We start from the raw sequence: 24366 nt of genomic DNA on the forward strand, positions 1-24366 counted from the left end.
GTGGTGAGCTCTGAAGGGGCCTGGTTGGTAAGTCCGGGCTCCCGGAACTCTCAACACTAACCAGACAAAACTCCCTTCCAAGACAGGGCCGCACAGCGAGTAGAAACTGCTGGGACTAGGAGCCAAAGCGAGCAGCACGGGGTCAATAGAGATACAGAAAACAAAGTTCAGATGAGAGAAGAAGAGACCAGAACTAGGAGAGTTTCAGAAAAGGGTGACAACATATTGTGACTGTTTCAAAGAAACAGCAGAAGAGGGAGCTCCAGAGCCATGACGTTAGGAAGAAAACAACCAAATTCCATGTAAAAACAAATAGATTGAGACCAAATCCATAAAAAGATGTTAAAAATACAAAAGTGAATAACATTCCTCTGGGCAATTGAGGTGTGCAGGGAGGGACATGCGTACAAAGCCACCGGGGGAACATATTCTCCAGTGTCGAGCTGGTCAGCGTGGAGGGGGCGTCAGCTGGAGAAGGCCTACCTGGGAGGGGATGGCGGAGGGAGTCGTGGGGGGTTCCTAGTCCTCTCCCTCCTGGAGAACCTCGCACACCGAGCTGGGGTGCCACTCCGGCCAAAGGCTCAGCTCCTCGGAACTAAGCAGTGGTTACCATCCAAGGGGTCCCCCAGCAGAAGGCGTGATTTTCCGTGGATAATGGACCCAGGAATCTGGACTAGAGCAACGGGCACAGGAGCCAAGGGCCTTTGGCCGGGTGAGAAGGCACGCAGAGCAGCAAGCAGAAGTGCTGTGGGAAGATGTTCACAAAAGGCCTTGGAGCCTCTCCAGTGCCCATTTAATGGTCAGTGTGTAGGCAGCCCTCAGGCACATCAGCTGGTTTAAAGTTACAGAGTGTGTGGCAGCATGCATGGGTGGACTAGTGCCTCAAAAGGAAGGAAGCAAAGCAACCCCACCAGCATAGCAAAGGGTGGGGGGTGGAACCTGTAAACTTGCTGAGCCTGAAGTGAAGGCATCTGCCTCCTTAAATCCACTCTGACCACCGAGGTCTCCTCCCTCCCATCTGACCTCCCCTACGTCCCCGCTTTATCAGTTACACAACCTCGTGTGACTTTCAATCCTCCGCCTATGACTTTCCCTATTCTCCCTGCTCCCAGGTCTTCCTTTCCCTTCTCACTTAGTTTAGGTTCCATGGCTCCATGTATCCACTCACTTGCCAACACCGATGTCGGCCCCTCTCTCCCCTGTATTCACGAAGCAACCCCGACTCTGTAGGTCAATAACTGCCCAATATCTTGTCCCAGCTCTGACCTTTCCCCAGCAATTCCATCTGCTCTCTTGACATTTCCGCTTGGGCAACTAAGAGACTTTAATTTTAACTCACCGAAACAACACCCATCCCCCTCACTTACCGACTTCTATCCAGTCTTCCTCCTGTCAATAAACAGGGCTGCGTTTACTAGTTACTTGGCACCAAAACTAGTTCTGCTTTTTCCCTCAAACACTGCATTCAGCCTATGAACACATCCTCGGTGTCTTCTTCCCAAGTGTGCACTAAATCCACTTACATCTCTGCACCTCTGGCTACCCCTAGCACAATCCCACCATCAGTGTTCCAGCTGATCTCCCTGCTTCTAAGGTTGCCTCCGACCTCCTCCATTTCTGCACAGTAGCTGGAGTGATCATTTACAATGTCAATCAGATCTTGGCTCTTCACTGATATCCACTCACTTGCCAACACCGATGTCAGCCCCTCTCTCCCCTGTATTCACGTAGCAACCCTGACTCCGTAGGTCAATAACTGCCCAATATCTTGTCCCAGCTCTGACCTTTCCCCAGCAATTCCATCTGCTCTCTTGACATTTCCGCTTGGGCAACTAAGAGACTTTAATTTTAACTCACCGAAACAACACCCATCCCCCTCACTTACCGACTTCTATCCAGTCTTCCTCCTGTCAATAAACAGGGCTGCGTTTACTAGTTACTCGGCACCAAAACTAGTTCTGCTCTTTCCCTCAAACACTGTATTCAGCCTATGAACACATCCTTGGTGTCTTCTTCCCAAGTGTGCACTAAATCCACTTAGATCTCTGCACCTCCAGCTACCCCTAGCACAATCCCACCATCTCTCCCTCACACAGCAGTGTTCCAGCTGATCTCCCTACTTCTAAGGTTGCCTCCAACCTCCTCCATTTCTGCACAGTAGCTGGAGTAATCATTTACAATGTCAATCAGATCTTGGCTCTTCACTGCTTAAAACCCTCCGGAGTTTTCTGATTGTCCTTAGAATAAAACCCTGAATTAAACTTTCATGGGCCGAACTCATTGGCCTTTCTGACCTGCTCATCCCCGCATCCCACTATACCCAGCCACACTGGTCCTGTTTAGGTAGCTGGACACTGTCAAGGGCCTTTAGGACAAAGAAAGAATGAGTCATGCGTGCTGTGGAGGAGTGGTGCGTGGGGCTAGGGAGCCTCTAGTAGGGAGGCCTGCCCTTGTTGGGCAGCAGGGAGGATTTCCCTGAAAAAGTGACAATTGTGCTGTGATAGAAAGACTAAGCTGGGTTAATAACTATGTGAAGAGCTGTGGGCGAGAGCTCTGGAGAAAAAGATGAATGTGTGCAAAGGCCCTGGGGCCGATGATGTGGTCGGGTGTTCGGAGAGTGGAACAAGTGTTGCAAGTGGTAGGATATAATTCAAAGACCTGGGCAGAGGCTTGACCCTTCAATGTCTTACAGGCCATACCAAGGCTGATTTCGCTGGGGTCCAGGCCACTCACAAGGCTGGCTATGAACTCAAGTCTCACTCTTAGCAAGTCATTCTTTTAAACTTAGGGCTTGGTCCCAGTAAATATGTGAAAGCACAGAGGGGAAAACTTGCACTGACATCTTGTTGTAAACCAGGGGTGGGCAACCGTTTTGTGAGTGCGTGCCAAAACCAGCAAAATCTATGACTCAAAATTCTTAAGCGTGCCAACCCTAATTTTTTGAGGACATGTTACGCCTACTTGATATCTCTTAAGGTGTACGTATGTGAAGAACCTTGAAGAAATAATAAAATTCATTCGAGCGACAAAAACACAGTATATGATGATGAAAAATACATTTATTTTTTAATGTATACATGTACACTGATAGTCCGACAGAAAACTTTATGACTCCGTTTGATATTATCAGTGGGACTTTTGCTGCTGCATCACTGATGACAGAGATTTTACATCAGGTTTATATTTCGTGACCTTCAGAAATATGCACGAGCTACTACTTTCATCCGTCAGGCTACTCCTATTACGAGACTTAACAAAATTCATCACTGAGAACAAAGATTCACAAGCGTATGTGGATGAAACCAAAACACTGGTCGGATCTGGGAAGGCAGGGAGAGTTAAGGCAGAGGCATAGAAATTGCTCTTCCCCTCTCTCGTCAATCCATGTCTATGGTCTTTAAGATAACTTGTTATGTAAAATTATTTATTTATCTAAGATGCACCTACACTGAATTTATCTGAAAAATAAAAAAGTCGATATTAAGAAAAAAAATTGTAAATGGAAGATTATAAGAGAGGGTTTCGCGTGCCAGCAAAAGTTACTGGTGTGCCAGGGGTTGCCCACCCCTGTTGTAAATGATATCTCTGCAAGCAGATTGTATCAGGGGAGGAGTGGAAGCATCCTCTTCTGGGAGCCCTGAGTGCAAGAAACAATACTGGGGACAATTCTCACTTCAGTCCATAGAGGCTCTTATGGTAACGACTCAGAGGGAGCAGGAGGGGAAACATCTCCAAGTGTCTCCTCGTGGCCAAAGCCTCCCTCCTCTCCAGAGGGCAAGGGGCTCACTGACAGGACCTGTGGGTCAGGATGCAGTGGTCCCAGGGCTGCCAGTGTGATATGAAAGGTCTGCCAAGCTGCCCTGGTGCCTGGGTTTTTCCATTTTCCATTCATAATAGGAGACAGGAAACTGGTCTCCCTTATTGCTCCTGAGCGTTTGCAGATGAGGTTGATATTAGATTTGGGCCAAGATAGCTGGACTGCTGAGCAATACAGACCCAGGATGACTCGAGGTTGCAGCTTCCTCTATCGTCCTTTGGCTCTTTCGTTAGCACATACTCACTTTTCCCTTCTTTGGTTACTGCTGTCCTTCTCTTGTTCTCTTGTTGTCCCCTCAGGCTCCGTCTTGCACTTCGTTTTTATTTTGCAAGTGGATTACATAAGCCAATCTTCAATCTCAAATCTTATTTTGGTCCCATGTCTAAGACTTGCTGACTCATGCATACTTCCCCATCACCTGCAGAAATAGCTGAAATCTTCTCCTTTTAGGGCAGACCTGATGAAGTATAGTCTCTTCTTTCTCTATTTTCCCGGTTATAAACCTATTTTCCAAACCCCAGCCCCTTTACAGGTTTTGAAGCCTCTCAGGCAATGACAGCATTCCTGTCTGTGCCCTGAAAACCAATGGAGAGAGAGGTAGTACCAGGTGTTCTTGACCCAGACCCTCCACCCAGCTCAGTGGGAGGGGCTCACAGGAGTCTGGAGGCCAATAGCTCCCTTCAATGGGCAGGATGTGTTTTCTAGTGATTGATCACTTTCTCCACAAATTATGGATACACATCTCTGCGGAGGCCAGTGACTTATTGAGAGGCCTTGTAGGTAGTAAATTCCCTCTCTCTTCATTCTCTGGGCAGTAATGACATGGTTCAAGTCACGGAGAAATATGGGGTTGTCCTTTGTGGGGATGGCACTTTCTTAAAAGCAAGATTTCACTTGTGGAAGCCTCAGCAGGAAAACGCTGGGGGAGGATCAGCCGCTTCTGGGCAGCCTTGCTTTCCTCAGACCTCATGTAGCAGGGAGGCCTCGCTGAGAGCAGGGCACCGATTTGCATGGATCAAAATGCACGGCTTTTGTTGTCGTTATTATTGTCTTTTGGCAAAAGAACATTTATTTGTGGGCTGACACACACACACACACACACACACACACACACACACCCCGTATCGGAGGGAAAGAAATGCCTTCCACCCCACCCCCACTCCCACCCAGAGAAGGAAGGAACCATTGAAGAGAAAGGCCAAGGCTTGAAGTTCTCTGTTCCATCTACAGAGCAATTTGCAAATTTCCCCTTAAAGATCCATACGACCAACCTCATTTGTTTTCCTTATCAAGTCCACCTCTCCCCTCTGGGCCAGTCTAGATTTCAGACAAAAGATGTGCAGATGCCCAAAGCCAGGAATTTAAGATCTCCTGTGCATGGGTGACCACCTCTCATACTTGGGCACAGTCCCTCTACACCTCTCCAGGCCACAGTCCTTGAAGCCCATCAGTCAGTCAAAGACAAGTACCGTATGATTCCACTCATATGTGGAATTTAATGAACAAACTGAACCACCAAGCAAAATAGAGACAGCCTCATAGGGAGCAGGCCGACAGCTTGGGGCTGGGGTGCAGTGTTGGGGTGTGTGGAGGAATTGATCAAAAAAGAAAAAAAATCAGAACATGGACATGGAAAACATTGCGATTTCAGGGGAGGGGAGCAGAGTGGATGGAGGTAGAAAGGGCATATAGAGGATAAATGGTGATGGAAAAAAGTTATTAGATAAAGGTTGGACTTGATGAGTGGTTCAAAATTTAGAGTGTGCACCTCAATCACTTGGCTTAAAAAAATTGAAAAGAAAAAGAAAAGAAAAAAAAAAAGGGAAAACATTATCTAGCCCCCCGCTATAGTTCAATTTAGATCCAGCCTGGCATTTGTATTTTAAAAGCAGCTTCCTAGATGAGTTGACTACAAATCAATGGGTAAGAACATTTCATTTAGTGGAACAATACTGGTGGAAATACTTTTATTTCTGAGATTCTGTGATGCTAAAGGTATGGGCTGTTTGGAGAAAACATTGTAGATCATTCATTCTCAGCAGAAAGATAATGCCCTGAAGGGGCAAACATTAGTTCTTGCAGGAGGCAGATGGTAAAAAAAAACGTACTCTTTTAATGTATAGATAAAATGTAATACATAGACATACAGTACATCTCTGATATTAAATTTTCATTGGAGGAGGACCATTAGGAAAAATTGTCAAAAAGGGCTCCTTTGGGGGATGATAATGAAAAAAAGTTTGAGAAACACTGTTGTAAAGGAGTGAATCTGATCTTAACATTAAAGATACAAAATTTCCACCTTCCTTTCTACTTAAATATCTCATACTGATGCTACTCTTGAGTGGTGAGTAGGAAAAACAGATTTAACTGGTAGTCCAGAGGTACAAGAAAAATAACTTGAAAGACATTTGAACTTACTAGTATATGTGGGCTAAGGTTTTAAGTAGACCTTTCATATTTCAGAGTTTTGTCCTTCCTTTGTTTTTTTTTTTGTTTTTTTAATATATTTTATTGATTTTTTACAGAGAGGAAGAGAGAGGGATAGAGAGTTAGAAACATCGATGAGAGAGAAACATCGATCAGCTGCCTCCTGCACGCCTCCTGCTGGGGATGTGCTCGCAACCCAGGTACATGCCCTTGACTGGAATCGAACCGGGGACCCTTCAGTCCACAGGCCAACGCTCTATCCGCTGAGCCAAACCGGTCAGGACCTTCCTTTGTTTTTTAAGCTTGATATTTTTTTGTTTACTCTTTTTGTCAATCAGATTGCTGTCTGTGGTCTAGAAAACAGGAAAAGAGAAGAAGTGGCAGAAATTTGGGCGTCAATGATGTAGGAAATGCTCATTAATCAGGACTGGATTGACTAGTTTCTAAACAGCTTAGTGACAATATAGTTGGCGTTTTCTATTTCCACCAAAGTCTCTCACACTCAGCATTTTGAATGAGACATTATGGGTATCTCTCCTGTAGATTTATTGCTTTTTCTGCAAGAACACCTACCTCCTTAAATGCTGGGCAGAGGGAACTTAGGCTGTGAAACAGGTGTGCCTGCTTGGCAAGGATTGTGGCAAAGATAAAGAACCAAGTGCCAGCCGTGTTGCTCTCTGGAAACCACTCTGTAAGACTATGCTTCATGTCAGGATATGAACTTTGAATTTCCATATTGCACATGTTTACTTTTTTTTTTTAAAATATATTTTATTGATTTTTTACAGAGAGGAAGGGAGAGGGATAGAGAGTTAGAAACATCGATGAAAGAGAAACATCGATCAGCTGCCTCCTGCATATCCCCCACTGGGGATGTGCCCGCAACCGAGGTACATGCCCTTGACTGGAATCGAACCGGGGACCCTTCAGTCCACAGGCCAACGCTCTATCCACTGAGCCAAACTGGTCAGGGCCATGTTTACTTTTAGAAAGAATGGTTGCATCCCTCTCTTCCCACTCCTAAAATAAATATATACACAAATATATATGTTATTGATTTCAGAGAGGAAGGGAGACGGAGAGAGAGATAGAAACATCAATGATGAGAGAGAATTATTGATCGGCTGCCTCCTTCACACTCCCTACAGGAGATCGAGCCCACAACCTGGTCATGTGCCCTTGACCAGAATCGAACCCAGGACCCTTCAATCTGTAGGCCAATGCTCTATCCACTGAGCCAAACCAGCTAGGGCTGGGAGTCTCTGTTTTTCTTTATTTGTACATTGGGGAGATAAACTGATTTTAAAAATGAATCAAGTCCATAGGAAGAAATATAATAGTAACGTTATTATTAATGGTGCTAATGGTAGCTGTTCTTGCTTAATATAAAGTAGGCACTATACTAAGTACTTTCACACATTAACCTTAGCCCTCAAAATTCTGTTAGCTATTATGCCCTCAGATTCACATATAAAGATTAAAAACTCAGAGTAATGATTTGCTGAGATTGAATGAATGAATCAGGGGAAGGCCATGAAGTCAACACCACGAGAATCAACATCCTTGAACATCTCTCTGTACTACCTACTGTGTGCAATCCAGAAAACTGAAGTTCTGATGGTTGCCCAAGCAAATCATAACATTTTCCTTCTGTTAAACTCGTGCGGCTCCACTCACTCTTGCCTTTTCCATCATCACTCTGCTTACGTAGTTTATGTAGATGTTGCAGACTCTATTTCATCCCTAAGAAGGATTTGCAAGGCTACGCTCGTGCTGGGTAGTAAGGAATACAGAGTATATGATTCTGTCCTGATGTTTCTAAATGGTAAAACCACACCATGACACGTATGGATCTCATATTGAGTTCCATCTCATATTGAATTTTACTCTCACAGGGAGGAGAGAAGAAGAGGTGATCTAAAAGTCAAGGGCAGGACTCTAAGAGGGCAGTGTCAGCAATGTGGGCAGAGATGTAATCAGCACTTTTGTCTCCTAACTCATGGCCAAGGAAGCTATCAGCAGCCAGATACTGAACACCCTCAAAGAAGTCACCCAACTGAGAAAGAAAGCTAAGGCCGCTTAATGGTCCAATAGAATAACAGCAAATAGACTAATGAAGCTTGAGAATACCTTCTTGGCTTTTTGCTGAGGAATCCATTGGAGATGTTTTACCATTACAATAATTTTACAGTTGTACTGTGGATGTCTTCACAGTAGTGTTCTGTACCCCTAGAAATATCCTTGCATTTTCTGGACACCTTTCCATCTCTGGGCTGCACTGTGGTATGTCCAGGGAGAAGAGGGGCTCAGATGTCAGTCCTAAGAATGGCTTATGCTTAAAAGTTTAATTTCCAATGCTATGTTTCTCCAACATAAATCATACTGTTCCAATGAGAGCACTAGTTACATATCCTTTCAAATATGTTTTCCCAACTAATGATCCTATGTGGCTTAAAATTACACTGACAAGCAGCAGTGGCAGTGGCTTTTAAACGAATGATGCGATCCATGGATTATTTCCTCTAAATAGCGCAGAGATGTGAGTGAATGAATCCTACATCATTGCGGGAAGCCATTTCCCTCAACGGATTCTACCTGATGGAATCGCAGTGCATTTCACATCAAGTAAAAGCCCTTCAATTGAAATAAGACTGAAACCGGCTCTGGAGCAAAACCTAAACCCTGAGGGGAGACAGCTGTGAAGATATTTGGAACTTTCCGCTTTCCAGGAGCTTTTGTGTTGCAAATGTCTCTCTTCGGTGCAGAGCAACTGATTATGTGAAGGAACCTAATGACTTAGGTGGCTTTCAGCAATTCTTTCCAAGTTTCATCCCCCTTAATGCGGGTCGCCTTTCTTAATGGGTCACCATATCACAATCTCTTAGCCATATTCCTCCCAGAGGTTTATTTCTTTCTGATCTGCACTATGTCGTAGACTTACAGATGTTCATCAGGAAACCAAGGCACTTTAACAAACCCAATGGCAGCTCCTGGGATGTTGTAATTGGAAGGAAAGAGATGCATCCCAGCCCAGACAAGTTAAAAAAATAATGTAATACTGTTTGCTTTTTGCTTCTAGTTCTATCATGCCAGTACCCTGGTGTGTAAGTGTGTATGTGGTGTGTGTGTGTGTGTGTGTGTGTGTGTGTGATGGAGATCTTTTCTCCCAACCTGGGGCAGATCTTAAGGAGGCAATCCTCTTTATACTTGTTTGCTTAACTGTTCATTTTGCTTATCTTGTTTCTGGGTCTTCTTGGAGCAAAATGATAAAAAACAACAACAACCTTCTGAGTAATTTGAAACTCAAGGAATACAAATGAATTACACAAAATCAAGAGTCTAATTTACACAGAGTCAGATTCTAGGGCAAGTGTTCAGATGCTCTTTTACACTGTGGCGAAGACATTCTATCTGGCTTCCTGCTGCTCATCAAGATGGTGACACAGTCCCTTCAAAGAGACTGCAGGCACCTATGGACAGAGGTACTTCAGGTCACCACTGTCCCTTACACAGGGGGTGAGTACACAATAGTTTATGTTTTATACCTGGCAGAATGGCTTTCTTTCCTATAAACTTAGGCCAGATGAAAGGGGTTTTAGGTGATATGGCTGCTTTTAACCATCTGGTGCACAAACAGACCAACCGACCAACCAACCAAACTGCACCCCAGTGCTTCATTCCATCATATATTCCAAGGGAAGTTAAAGCCCTCGCTCTTTTATTTTGAGCTTTCTATGCTTCATGTTTCTTGCATTCTCTACTCTGATTTCTTTGCAGCATCGATGCCACCATTGACAGAGGATAGGCATGATTTTTATAAAGTATTTCTGAACAAGGGGGACTCATGGTTCACTAATCCTGCATAGAGCAGGCAGCTACTCCCCACTTCTCATCCTACTCAGAGGGGAAAGCAACAACCCTCCCTGGTTGCCTTGGAATGAAAAATCAGCTTATTTCAGAATCATCTCTAAACTTCAAATCGAAATGGACGTTTAAATGAGAGCCACTGCCTCTGTGAGTTATTGCCAGCGATTTAGCGCCATTAACGTTCACTGATGGAAGGTTGGAGGTTCTGTGCTGGGGGAATAAGGAGAGCCAGGTTCTTGTCCCAGCTCTTTCACTAGCTCTTAGACTTTGCTATTTAACCCATCTGGGTCTTAGTGTACCATTTGAACAATGTCAGGATTAGATTTAACCCTTCTGTATAGGCTGTTAAGCTGTAATGCATAAATTAACACATATGTGCATATTATTAAAGCATTTAGAATCATGGATGTAGATAATGTTAGTAATATTTAGCTATCATTTTTTGTTGTTCCAGATGTCTAATAGGTATTTAATGCAAGAGTAATATTAATTCTACTGTAAACTACTTCTGGGCTTTCCATATGCCATTTAATGACGTTGGGCATCTTTGGAATTATGACTCAACTAATATGTGTGTATATCAGTCCCTATTTAGTCGACTGGTTATTACTGTCATTAGCATCAGACAGTTTGTAAAAAAAAGGAGTAGCAAGTTATTCCCTCTTTTGGTTATGATAGAATACTGCCCCATTCCTCTTCCTTGCTCAGTGTCTGGTATCATACAATGACCAGTAACACTCATCCCCTACCCAGTCCCCACATACGGTTGTAACAAGGACACCTTGGTCCTTTTGTGAAGGAGAGCACAGGCTCTATTCTAAACCAATATGCTCTTATATAAAGCACTCTGGAGGAGAAATAGCTTCAAAGCGCTCTTCAAACACAAGGCATTAGAATGACTGATGCATGTAGCCCCTATCATTGTGACAACTTGAGGCAAAGAGTTGTGCCACTTATATTGAAAAAGAAGCAAAAGAAGCACAACGCGGCATGAAATCACGCCCTGTGCAGAGTTTCAGCCACTGTAAGAAGTGTCTGAAACAGCCCAGACCTGGGTGGGAGCACTTGGCTGGAAGAAGAGCCAGGAAGCCAGTGCAGGATTGGTGTCCTGTGCTCCGTGGAGCTGGGCCTGCCGCACTCCCATGATCTTCCTCATCTTTGGCCACATGCCTTGGAGACAGGGTGTGTGTGCCATTTTGCCTCAAGCTGTGTCTTCCTTTTAGATACAGATTCCTTCACTGTGAAATGCTTACACTGTTGTCTAAATTGCCCTGTCTCTTCATCCCATCTAGACGGTAAACCTTTGAGGTCACTGACCACCACTTTGATTTTTTTTTTCATGTGGAGAATTTGCTCACTTAACAGCTTGAAGTTCTGTTTTGGTCCACTCCTGGGTCTTATCTTCTAGAGATAAGGACCAGGGCTCTCTTGTTTGCTGCTATATCTCCAGTCTCCAGTGTAGGTGGGTGCTCAGGAGATAGCTGTTGAATGGTTGAACAGAAGGAGGCATCATTGAGATCATTCTTCTTGCTACATGGCCACAGACAGCCTACACTTCATCCCCTGTGCCGGCCTCTTCCCATAGACAGTGATGCTGAGCTGATACAGGGGAAAAGAAAACTGTGGCTAGGTCCATACTTAGCCATTTCTCTCAGAAGACAAACTCCCAAGGTCAGGTGAATGTCCTAAATTATTAGAGCCCCATTCTCATCATATGAACACAATTACTTTCTGGGCTGAGGCAAGCCTTGGAGTCTGTCCATGTGGGCAGAAATAAAGCACAATTTTAACACAGGATTTGACCAGGAGTCACGCTGATCTCTGCAAAATTGTGAAATTGGAAATCTGGTTTTTGGTTACTATTCCCCCAAACAATAGCCTAGGCGTCCCCAGCGCCCTAGATATTTCCAGCACGATGCCCGGAAGTGCCAGGTACCAATTTATGATTTTGATGTGCCCTCTATCAAAGCATCAGAGCTTGGCTGGACCCAATGCTTTATCCTCAGCTGTTGTAGATCACAGATCTGGAGTGTATATTCCCACTGAGTCATTTGTAGCTGATCAAAGTTTCCTATTTCACTTCTCTGAGGAGTATTTGCCTTTAATATTTAGGGGTTTCTGATAAAAGAGTTTTCAGAGGAATATTTTAGTGAGGGGGACAGGAGAGAATTCATATTGCATAGGAATTTATTATCTTTCATTGCAAACTGCCCTGTACACACACACACACACACACACACACACACACACACACACACACGCACACAAACATTCGCATACAAAGACAGGAGCTCTGGCCATAGAGCCTAACATATCCCATCTCATCTCACAGCGGTTTTTTCTGTCTTATTTGTGCCAGGAGGATCCAGTCTTTCAGCCCAACTCCTATAAATAAAATAATTTCTTTCCTCCACAGACTTCAGACTGTAAACATTTTAATGCTGATAACATATAATAAAATAATTGTTTAAGTAGGAATATATTTATCACTACTAAATAGTTACTACGTTTAGACCATGTAAATGGCCTTTTAAAGAGGGAAATAAAAAGATGTTGTTATGAATTTCACTGGATCAAATGAAAAATTTAAGTTTTATTGGAAAGGAATAAAGGGCCCTCGCTGGAATTGGTTTTATGGGCCTCTAGGCCTATTTTGAAATAGGGGCAGGCAATGAATTCGAGGGAGACACAAATCTGGCCGGGCTCTCACTAACTGCCCTTGTGTGGCTTGAAGCTGGTGCCTCTCTTACCTCCCGCCCCCTCTTTCTGTATCACCTCCAGCTTCAGCTGGTTATTGGCGGTTTGCTCATCTCCATTTCCACGTCCATTCTAGTCAACACCACCCTGGTCTCCTGCCTGGACTAGTCCGACAGCCTCCTGGTCAGTGTCCTCATCTGAGTGTCCTCCCTGCGTGTCCTTCTGAAAACATTTGTTTTGTATTTTTTTAAATTTTTTTTTATTGCTTAAAGTATTACAAAGGGTATTACATATGTGTCCTTTTTTTCCCCCGCCCTTGACAATCCCCTGGCCTCCCCTACCCCTCAGTGTCTTATGTCCATTGGTTATGCTTATATGCATGCATACAAGTCCTTCGGTTGATCTCTTACCCCCCTCCCTCCTGCCCCCCAACCCTCCCTGGCCTTCCCATTTTGTATTTTATTCATAGATGACCTAGTTATCTCTCATCTGTTCTCATCCACCAACCCATTCTCCACTTTGAGGTTCCATCAGAGGAAGAGTTCTTCCAAGGTCCTTCAATGACTGTCTGAGGTTTTTAGGATGAAATTCCATGTCATTACCACGGCAGTGAGTTGGACATCATTAATATTCACACTATCCTGAGAACAATTTGTCTTCCTTGTCTAATGGCCGGAGCACACGCCAGGGCAAAACCACGCTGGGCCACCAATCTCCCTCTCAAAATGCCAATGGAAAAGCTTAATACATTTAGAGCAACAGAGCTAAACATGAAAGGCTAATGTGTGTCAAGTCAGTATTTCTAGGCCAGTGGTCGGCAAACTCATTAGTCAACAGAGCCAAATATCAACAGTACAACAATTGAAATTTCTTTTGAGAGCCAAATTTTTTAAACTTAAACTATATAGGTAGGTACATTGTTATTAACTTAATTAGGGTACTCCTAAGCTGGCCTTTGCTAAAAACGTCCTCAAGCTGATAGAGGTACGTTCGCTGAGGTCGACCCCTTCCAACCCTCCCATCCACACTCGTCTTGTATACTTGTTTCGTCTATCTCCTTTCCGAAAACCAACTTCTGCGCATGGGCCACGAAGTTTCAATCGCACTGTACATGCATGCCCGCACGTGGTATTTTGTGGAAGAGTCACACTCAAGGGGCCAAAGAGCCGCATGTGGCTCGAGAGCTGCGGTTTGCCGACCACTGTTCTAGGCGAATGTTAATTCCATCACACAGTCCTTAAAGGTGCTTATAACACAGGATGGTGCCCACCTGGACAGTCAGGTTAGTGATGAAAGTGAGGGCAGATGCCCTCCTGGGTGTCCTTCTGAAAATATTTGTTTTGTATTTTATTCATAGATGACCTAGTTATTTCTCAAATATCCATAGAGTCTGCTACAGGTGTCACTGGTTCTGTAAAAACACATTACTATGAACAATAACAAGGTGATCACAAATCAAGCAATACTATGATGGAGATGGCACATTTCAACCAAAGAAGACTTTAATAGCCCTTATTGTAATGATCTTTTATAATTTACTATTGCTGGTACTACTATTTTTGTTAATAATAGTGATTTTTAAAATGTGGGTATAGCACTTTGTAGTTTAAAAGAGCCTTTGCATACACTATTAAACTGTATTAGATTCTCACAATCATATAAATTGTGGGAGTCAACAAATTTTTCCCCCATAAAGGCCAAGTAGTAATATGTTGGCCTTGTGGGTCATATGGCCTCTGCATTAGCTATTACTCAGCACTGCCATTGTAGCATGAAAACAGTCATCGACAGGGGGAAAATGGATGGGCATGCCAACAAGACTTTATTTACGCAAACAAGGGAACCTAGATTTGGCTTGTGGGCTGCAGTTAGATCATGAAGGATTTATCACCCTTCCGTTTGCAGCTGTGGAGGCTCAGGCTAAAGGTTAAATGATTTTCCCAAGGCCATACAGGAAATTGGTGGAAGAGCAAGGACGTGGCCCCATGCCAGCTAACTCTGTCTGGTCATCCCTCTACTGAACTGTGATGGCCAACTTACAAGTAGAGGGTAGCCCTGGGGCATCATGCCCTGTGCCAGGAAGGGCACGACACTGCAAGTGTGCAGACCTGGGCTCTGGCTGTATGACCTTAATCAGCTCAGGTGACAAGCTGGATAGTATGTGTTTGAAAGAGGACAGTTTCATTTCTGGAATTTCAGGATTCATCACTAAGGTACTTCAAAAGTGTGCTGGAAACCTTCAGGTTATGACAAACTTATGTTAATGAATTTATCTCTGAGACAGGCAGAGAGGCAGAGAAACATACCCTCAAGGTCATGGATGGATTCCTGGTTGCTATAGAGATAATGCAAGAGTGAGAGACGTACTGGAGGAGAGAGATGGGGCAACCTCACAGGGTTAGCACTCTGAGACTCAAAAAACAAAGGCTTGGCTGATTGCATCAGGATACTCAGTCCTCTCTCCCTCTACTGCACATCTGTAACTGCGCAGGTGTAACTGCGCATCATGGAAAAGCCAGGCCCCAGTGAAGCCACCCCCAATGCCACCGTCTCACCCAGCCTCTGTATCCCCCTGATGTGTTTCTCAAGATTTCACTTAAATCTCTTCTTAAGAGAGGCACAGTTACCAGTTGGCAGGTCATGTGTGGTTGGGCCCTGAGCCAGAAGACTTCTTCCAGGGCCCACTGAGTTCCTCTAACTTCAAAGTCCATGCAACCTGAGATAAATCGGGGATGAGGTGCCACTGAAAGAAACAAGAAAAGTTTAAACCCAGGAGGTGGTCAAAATTAAACGCCCTTTAATATATTATTACATGTTTCAGTCTAGAGTTAAACATTAGGTAATGGGAGCAGTGTATTTATAGATACGTTGTTGATCTCTATAATCCTCAGTTGCCTCACATATAAAATAAGAATACGAAAGATCTACCTCACTTTTTTTTGAGGATCAAATGAGAAAATGCTTACCATGGGGCCGATTGGCATGTACTTAATTGGTAGCTGTTGCTAGGAACCAGGGAAGTATAGTGGTTACAGTAGCTATGACTCATAGGAGCTGTGTGACCATGGCCAAATTACTTTGTGCTTCAGTTCTCATATCTGTAAAACGGGACTAATGATATTACCCACCACGTGGTACTCAAGGGAATTAAACTAGGTAGTCTGTGTAAAGCACCAAGAACATTACCGGTGCATGGTGAGCACTCGCTCAACCCAATTGTCACCATCATCACATCAAAAATCAATAAGGTTCAACCCAAAGGCTAAAGTCTTCGCAAGAAAAAGACCTTTTATTTAAATTTGAAAGTGAAGGATGAGACTATTATTGCTGGATAGGAAATGTCTCCTTTCCAAATAAAAGTCACAGCATGCACTGCTGCTGACAGGCCTCCAGATTCCTGGGAGCGCCTGATTTGGCTCTTCCCCCCTTCTCTCTGATCCCCTATGTCGATGATGCCAACGGGAGCAATCACACAAAATTCCTCCAGCGGCGAGAGGGCTCTCTGCTTATGGCATTTAATGTACTGATTGTATTCGCCTTTGAAAAAAAGATGTAAAAGTTTCTAAATTATTATTTTTTTCCAAAGTGATCTCAGATGGCAGAAGTAATATCTGTGTGAAGTATTACCCGAGTTTTAAGAAAGAAGCTGAATAACTTGACAGTGTTAAAATTACACTGTCAAAGATTCCCTTTTCTCCAAGCCATCTCTATCCTGGCTTCAGTTGCACAGGCTGTCATGAGGATGGTGGATTTATTTTTCCTCTAATTGCAACATGGTAGCCAGTGTTATTAGGAACTATAGCTGTGACGCCTGCTTTTCAGAAGGGTGCAAAATCCTTAGCATTGCTTCTGCATGCACGACTAGCAGAATGGCTCACAACGAAAAGATCAGAGGAAAACAGATTTTATGGATCTCAGGGGTGCTGCTTAGATGTTTAAAAATATATAATAACCAGTGATTCATTCATTGGTGAGAAGACAGAAAGCATCCTCCTTGCAGGGAATAGAAATTTGACCTCTCTTGTGTAATTTTCTGCGTTTGCATTCTCATGCATTAAATATATAGAGCATGCATTATTCACCCTTTAAAGCTATTTCACCATCTGTATGTGGCTTCCCCTTATAACCTCAGAAATTTCACACGTAATTCATTAGAGTTAGATAATGAGTTGCAGTCAGGAGGTAGAGTCAGTCCTGGCATTTCTCCTTCAATCAGTTACCTGTGTCCTGTAAGGCAGTGTGGTTGGTCTGCTCCTCAAGTGTTCATTGATGTTCAGTGTCATGTACTGAATGATTTACTGGTTTCGTGCTAGATCCTGAGGGCTATCTTCAGGAAACATATTTCTCAGGGTAGCTTAGAAGAGCATTGGAGAATTAAGGCTTGCATTTATGAAAAGTTAGAGGACAAAACAAAATGATGTACTATCAGGTGTGAACGGAATATAATTAGATACATCAGTGAGTGGACAGAGAGCTGGGCAACAGAGAGTACAGACTTCTGCACCAGCTCGACCACTAACTAGCTGTGTGACCTTGGCAGCTACGGGTGATGATACCAAGGACAGCAACCCCGGTCTGTGTTCAGGGAAGGCCTCTGCAAGGAAGTAATATTTCAGTTGGAACTTCACGGGTAAATAGGCATTTTGCCTTTACACAGGATGCTGCATGCCTTATTCTCCAACTGCAAGTTATCTGGCCTCACTTTAAAAAAATCTTTACGCTTATAATTTTTAGCTAGTACCATTGACTCCTTATTATGAACAACTAGAGGCCCAGTGCATGAATACGTGCACCGGTGGGGTCCCTCGGCCTAGCCTGCGCCCTCTCGCAATCCGGGACCCCTCCGGTGATGTCAGATAGCTGGTTTCGGCCTGATCCCCACAGGCCTGATCCAGACAGGAGGGAGCCTGATCCTGTGCATTGAGCATCTGTCCCCAGGTGGTCGACCAGTCATTTGGTTGCTTAGGCTTTTATATATTTAGATGGTGAAATCAGTATACCTCATCCTCCTCTCAACTTGCCTCTTTCCCAATTATCTCCTGGTTATAGTGGATTATACATTTTCTACCTTTGAAGATTTAAGTATTAAATATGGTTGAGTAACAATATCCATGAGCCTCTTATGTTTTTTTTTATGTCTTGTATCAGCTTTTGTTTGGAACAATCTTTTTAAGGATGTTTATATAGAAAACAACCTTGGAAAATATAGTATTCCCCCCCCCCCAATCCTCTCCCCCCGGGAGCAAAGGGAAGATTTATTTGCTGCCCAAGATAATAAAGATGATGTCTTTCTTTGGGGCAAAGGTTGGGTAGGTTTGCTAATAGACTCCTTATAAAAGACTGGGGTGTCCCCAACTCTGGGCTCCTCAGCTGTTATGTGGATGCACTGCAACTCACTGGTCACACAGCATCAACCAGGCTGCTGGCATAGTCCCTGTTGGACCTGGAGGCAAGGGAGCTGATGGGAGTTCGAAGCTCATGCTGCTTTCCTCTGACCCAGGTATCTTGGGTTTTCTGTCGGCATCGCTGAATAACTTATTAGCTTGCAGGCAGTGCAAAATCTCAGACTCTTCACAGCTCTTGACCTGTATTCTTATTACTTGATTTATTTGGCTCTTGTTTTTAATTTTCTGTTATCAGTTGGCTAGAGCTGAGAAGAGAGGATGAGGTGTGATTAGCAGCTAAAACTTCAACAGGGCTGACCAGAAAGATCTTTCACCTTTCCAAGGATTGTGGCACAAAATGTATTTTCTACTCCTGGAATAGCATGGACCATCTCTCAAAACCACCCACCCTGTTACTAGAGGTTTAAAACCCACAATTCAAGCAATTTCTAGGAAGAAAGGCAAGTGAGGATGGTAGTGAATTCAGTGAGGAGAAGAGAATTCACCCGGCCCAACCTCCCCATTTTATAGATGTGAATCTTAGAAAAAGTTATTTTATCTTTCTGGTCCGAGCCACATTGCTTATTTGTTGCCACGTATGAGAAAGACACCAGATCTCTTCATTGCTGGTCTAGTCCCCGACACAATGGTTAAAGACCTTATTCTCACGGGTCAGATACACCTGGGTTTAAAATTTGTTTCTAACTCTTGACTTAGCTGTGTGACCTTAGTAGTCATTATAATTTCCATTGTGAAGATGTATCAACTGATGTTCAGAGCAGTTGGATTATCTGAGCCATTTCATGGCACTGCTGTAATGAACAAATGAGATCATCATGCAAACCCTTGGCCCAGTGCATGGGACACACAGCACATGGCACTTGATAAATCAGTACCACCATCAGTATTATGATTAGCACTTTATTCTTACTACTATCATGGCACCAGCTGCCCTTCTTTAGTCCAATAGGCATCAGTAACCAGCCTTGAATGTTCCTTCCTTGTATTTCCTTCGCAAGCACACTCAAGAGCCTGTTTTCTTGGCCTTATTTCTAGTCTGAGCCATGTTTGCTCCTTTTACAAAATCTCTCCCATTCTCTCCACACCCACCCCCCAGCATTAGTTCCTGAGCCTCTGTGATGCCGGGGGAGTGGGGGAAGGGTTACCTCTGCTCATTAGATGCTAAGTTACTGCCACCAAAAAGTGACAAATGACAGTTTGCACCCTTTTACCACCCTAGAGCTCAAGCAATAACAGAACAAGGGGCTCTAGGAAAGCAAGGTTTGGGGGATAATGATATGTCTGCTTCTGGCAGGATGCTAAGTGGCAGGATTCAGTGAGTTAACAAGGAAGGAGACAGCTTGAGTTAATGAAACAAAGTATTTATTAACGCAGATCCGTCACCATTGCTTGTCATGTAAGACAGTGGATCTGTTACTGGTGAATGCACCTGCATTAACAGAAACATTTGTTCATAGGAAACATTATCCGGAGTAGCGATTTTGTTAATAAAGATATAGGTTGGCAAACGTTTTCTTCTCATCCTTGGAACCCTTCCAAGCAGCTTCCCAACTGTGGGCCACGGCCTTCCTGGGAACTTATTCCCTGAGATGATTTGACAAAATGCAGTATGTCCACCTGTATTTCAGAACCAGGGTGGATGCTGGGAGCTGAGCCCTGGGGATTCCCCTTTGACACCTTACGGTCTGAGGTCCCACGCTTTTGTGAAGTAGGAAATGAAGATGTAGGAACCCTGGATGGTCAGAGTCACAGCTGTGCACACTGTAGGGGCAAGTTATCCACATGCCCACCCTGCATCCCCCCTCCTCTTCATAGCCAAGGCTCTCTAGAGTTTTCTCTCCCCTCTCCCTCTCTTCTTCCCCTACTCCCATTCGGCTACCGCCCCTTCACTCACCTCTGATTGTCCACACTCATGATCTCCACGTTGGGAAACAAGTGAATATTTTTCAGTCGTCCTCTCACTTAACCCATGAATTTTCCACTAGTGACCAATTCCTGCTACTCTTTTTTTTGAACTTCCTTTCAGGTTCATCTTCCTGTAACCTCAGCCCTTAAGTGCTGGTGACCCTTTAAGGGTCAGCCCCAAGGCTCATTCTGTTCTCACACTTTTCATGCATTTGCTCTGAAGATCTCACAACACCAGTGGCTTGTATTACCAGCTGTGTGCTGGGGACTCACACACCGGCCGTCTGCGTTGTGGACTTTCTTACTATGCCATCCCACTGATGCCTCCACATGGTGTCTCAAAGGCATTGCAAACTCAAAATGCCCAGATCCAAATGCCAATCTTCTTCCCCAGCCATGGCCCCCCTCTAACTCCCCTACCCAAATCATATTTGATGAGTCAGGGACTTAGACATTATTTTCAACTGCTGTCTCTTCTTGTACTTCAAGTCCTATTTATCAGCATGTCTTATCTATTCTAGTTCTCAACTATTGCTCAACTCTTCCTATCTAGGTCTATCACCAGACCCTGGCACATAAGGGCATATAGAAGCAGTCAATGAATATTTGGCAAATGAATGAATGCCCACCAATGGCACTCTAGTCCAGGCTAATATTGTGTCTGGCCAGCATAGCTGCCAGAGCTTCCTAATATGGGTTTTACTAATCTACATTTTCCCAATCTAAATGGTGTTCCATGTTATGACCAAAGGGGTCTAGCAAAAAAAAAAAAAAAAAAAAAAAAAAAAAAAAGGCAAATCCAATCACATCATCTCCTCTCCAGGCTTAACACACTTCAATGGTTTGTTAGTTTCTTATTGCTCCTGGGATAAAATAGACATTTATAACATAACTTGTAAGGGGCTATTTATTTTACCACTGGCTGTCTCTCCAGCCTCATCTCACACCCCACTCCACCTTCTCTCTTTGCTTCAAGCACACTGACCCCATTTCATGTCCCTCACACTGGCCACACTCCCTCCTGCATGGAAACTTCTACCTGATCCACCTTTTCTCTCTCTTTCCCAATATTCTTAGTTAACTGGTACTCATCCTCCAGATCCTAGCTCACAGGTCACTTACATCCTCAGGGCCACCCTCTTCAACCTCCCGTCACACCATATGTATATTCCCACAGTATAATTTCATTTTTAAAAAATATTTGTAATTATTTGGTTAATATCTGTCTCCTTCAAGAGCATAAGCTCCATGACCCCGCAACCTCCCATCACACCATATGTATATTCCCACAGTAATAATTTCATTTTTTAAAAATATGTGTAATTATTTGATTAATATCTGTCTCCTTCAAGAGCATAAGCTCCATGACGACAGGAACAGCATGTGGCTATGTGCTTGTATTCTTGGAACCCTGCACAGTTGGTGTTCAGCAGTATTTGTTTGATACAGTGAATAATTGTAAACCAGGAGGCCTGGGCCGGGTCCCGGCTCTGCGTTGGCTGGCTGCATGGCCTTGGAGATAAACGACTTGCATGGATCAAAGAAATTCTGTCCTTCGTTATTGAAATTCACTTGTACAAAGCAAAATCCTGTCCACTGGGGGATCCAATCCATTCATTGATCAATCCTTTAAGCAGAGGTCACAGTGTTGAGAAGCTTGGGTCCAGGCAACTGACAGCACTCAATTGCCTCAATCTAGTTTCTGAAATTCCCTCCAGCAGCAGCGGTCAATGCCCAGCATGCAGACTTCCCCTGACTGAGCTCTGTCCTAGGAACCTGCTCAGAGAGGGATAGCGGCTTGCGCTCTGGGGCCGCAGAGACGCAGAGACTGCCGCTGCTCACACTCTGGGACGCCCAGAGCTTGTCCCGGCTGCTCTATGGATGGCAACACCATATGAGCCCGTTGCCTCCTTCTTTTGAACCCTTTTGCAGCACTTCGAGAAACAGTGGGTCCATAAGTTAACATCATTGAGAGCTGCTAGCAACAATGCATTTTCACATGCTTTTTTGTATTTTACCTTCATGACAACTCTGACTTATAGGCGTTGTTCTTATTCTCATTTTTTTAAAATTTAGAAACAAATTAGAGATGGCAAGTAGCCTTTATTCTCTAGTAAGCCTGGTTTCTCACTCCAAAACTAGTGATTTTTCTACTACATGATTTAAATGACTTATGCTACATTTCCATGTTGTTATGGATTGAATTGTGTCCTTCCAAAATTCATATGTTGAAGCCCCAACCTTTAATGTGTCTATATTTGGAGAAAGGGCTTTTAAGGAGATAAATAAGGTGGAATGAGGTTATAAGATTGGGACCTTAATGCAATATTGCTGGTACTGTTATAAGATGAAAAGACCAGAGATCTTTGTCTCTCTCTCTATTCAAGCTCAGAGGAAAGGCCAGTAAGAAGGTGGCCATCTGCAAGCTAGGAAGAGAGCCTTCATCAGTTACCAACCCTGATGGCACCTTGATCTTGGACTTTCAGCTTCTGGAGGTGTGAGAAAATAAAGGTCTGTTAAGTCACTAGAAGGGGTTAATGGGGGGAAAAAAAGGACATATATAATACTTTAAACAATAAAGATTAAAAAATACTCAATGCTACATATGCAGATCATGTATCATAGAAATGTATACTTGAAACCTATAATCTTATTAATCAACTTTACCACAATAAAATTAATTAAGAAAGGAAAAATACACTTTATTTTTAAAGAATAATTTTAGACTTAGAAAAAATTGCAAAGATAGTGCAGATACTTTTCAAATACCCCATATCCAATTTCTCATATTAATAACATCTTACATTAGTATGGTACATTTGTTGCAACTAACTAACTAATATTGATACTATTATTAACTAGATGCCATACCTTATTCAGATTTCCTTCATTTTTACCTTTTATCCTTTTTTTCCTGTTTCATGATCCCTGAGGATGTTACATTACATTTGCTTGTCATGTCTCCATCGGCTGGACAGTTTTTCTCAGACTTTGATGACTTTGACAGCTTTGAGGAGTACCAGTCAGGAATTTTGAAGGATGATCCACAGTTGGAATTTATCTGATGTTTCTCCCATGATTTGCCAGGTTTCTCTGCTGGAAAGTTACCCTTTTCCCTCTTTCCACCCTGTACTCTTTGGGAGGGAATCACTGCGTAGCCCACCCTTAAGCAGTGAGAAACCTGTTCAGTCTGATGAGGGTGGAGTGGTTCGTGTTTGTAAGATGAATTCCACTTCACTGCAGGACCGCTCTCTATGTGAGAAGCCTGGAGTGTGTCCTCTGGAAATCAAAGACCCCCCTTATTCAGTGAAGAGCTGAGGCTCTCAGAAAAGTGTTGCCTAAGTATCAAGAGTTTAGATTTTTCACTTTGGAGTGGGAGGGAACTCACACGTCTCCATCATAATAGTTCAACAGTGGGCTCAATGTTATGCATGTGGTTCTTTATTTTAAATGGTGAGTGTCAGTTTTGTTTTGGGGTCAACATGTTCCCCCCACCTTTAAAATGCAGTCTTTATGTTGGCTTTTTGATTAGCATGCTAACTATTGGATGTGGTCAACTTTCTATTCCAGATTCTGTCCAGGGGGAAAGGAAGGATAAATGAAGCCAGTTAGACACCTACTATGTTGCTTCCTGACACTTGCTCTACTCCTGTTATCAGAAATTCATCACAGGCCAGGACACAGGTCAGAGATGTGGGGGTGGGGGGTGGGGGGGTGTTATAAACAAACTGTGCAAATGGGGATCTTTTCTTAATGACAGGAGGTTTGTCTTTTATCAGATTTGTTTGTGGTGGAAGAAGGGTAACTGTGAGAAAAGACTTCAGCAAAGTGATCATTTCTGAGTGGTCATGCAAATGCATAAAATCCAAATACATCGGCAGCTCATACTTCAAAATAGGAAAGTATTTTAGTTTCCATTTTAAAAAAATTGAAACATTGTTGCCGTACAAGCAGGATTTCTATGAAAATGAGCCACCTTTTCTGTAGTCACTGGGAGGGAAATGAGGACGTATTATAAACATCTCTAGTGGTCTTAGTAATTGCTCCAGGCCTGCTCAATTTCATTCCCACACTCAACTCATCAACCCCTGAGTCTTCCCTTGCCTTTATTTAAAAAAAATATTTGTAGGCATTTGTTAGTGTAGGCTAAACAAAGTAGAAAATACTGCCTATTCTGCCCAAAGTCATAAAGGAGTTAATAGTTATTTGCTATAAAAATGCAGTAAATTCCTTGCCCCACAAAGA

Source organism: Myotis brandtii, unplaced genomic scaffold, assembly GCF_000412655.1.
Source record: "Myotis brandtii unplaced genomic scaffold, ASM41265v1 scaffold441, whole genome shotgun sequence".
Taxonomy (NCBI): domain Eukaryota; kingdom Metazoa; phylum Chordata; class Mammalia; order Chiroptera; family Vespertilionidae; genus Myotis; species Myotis brandtii.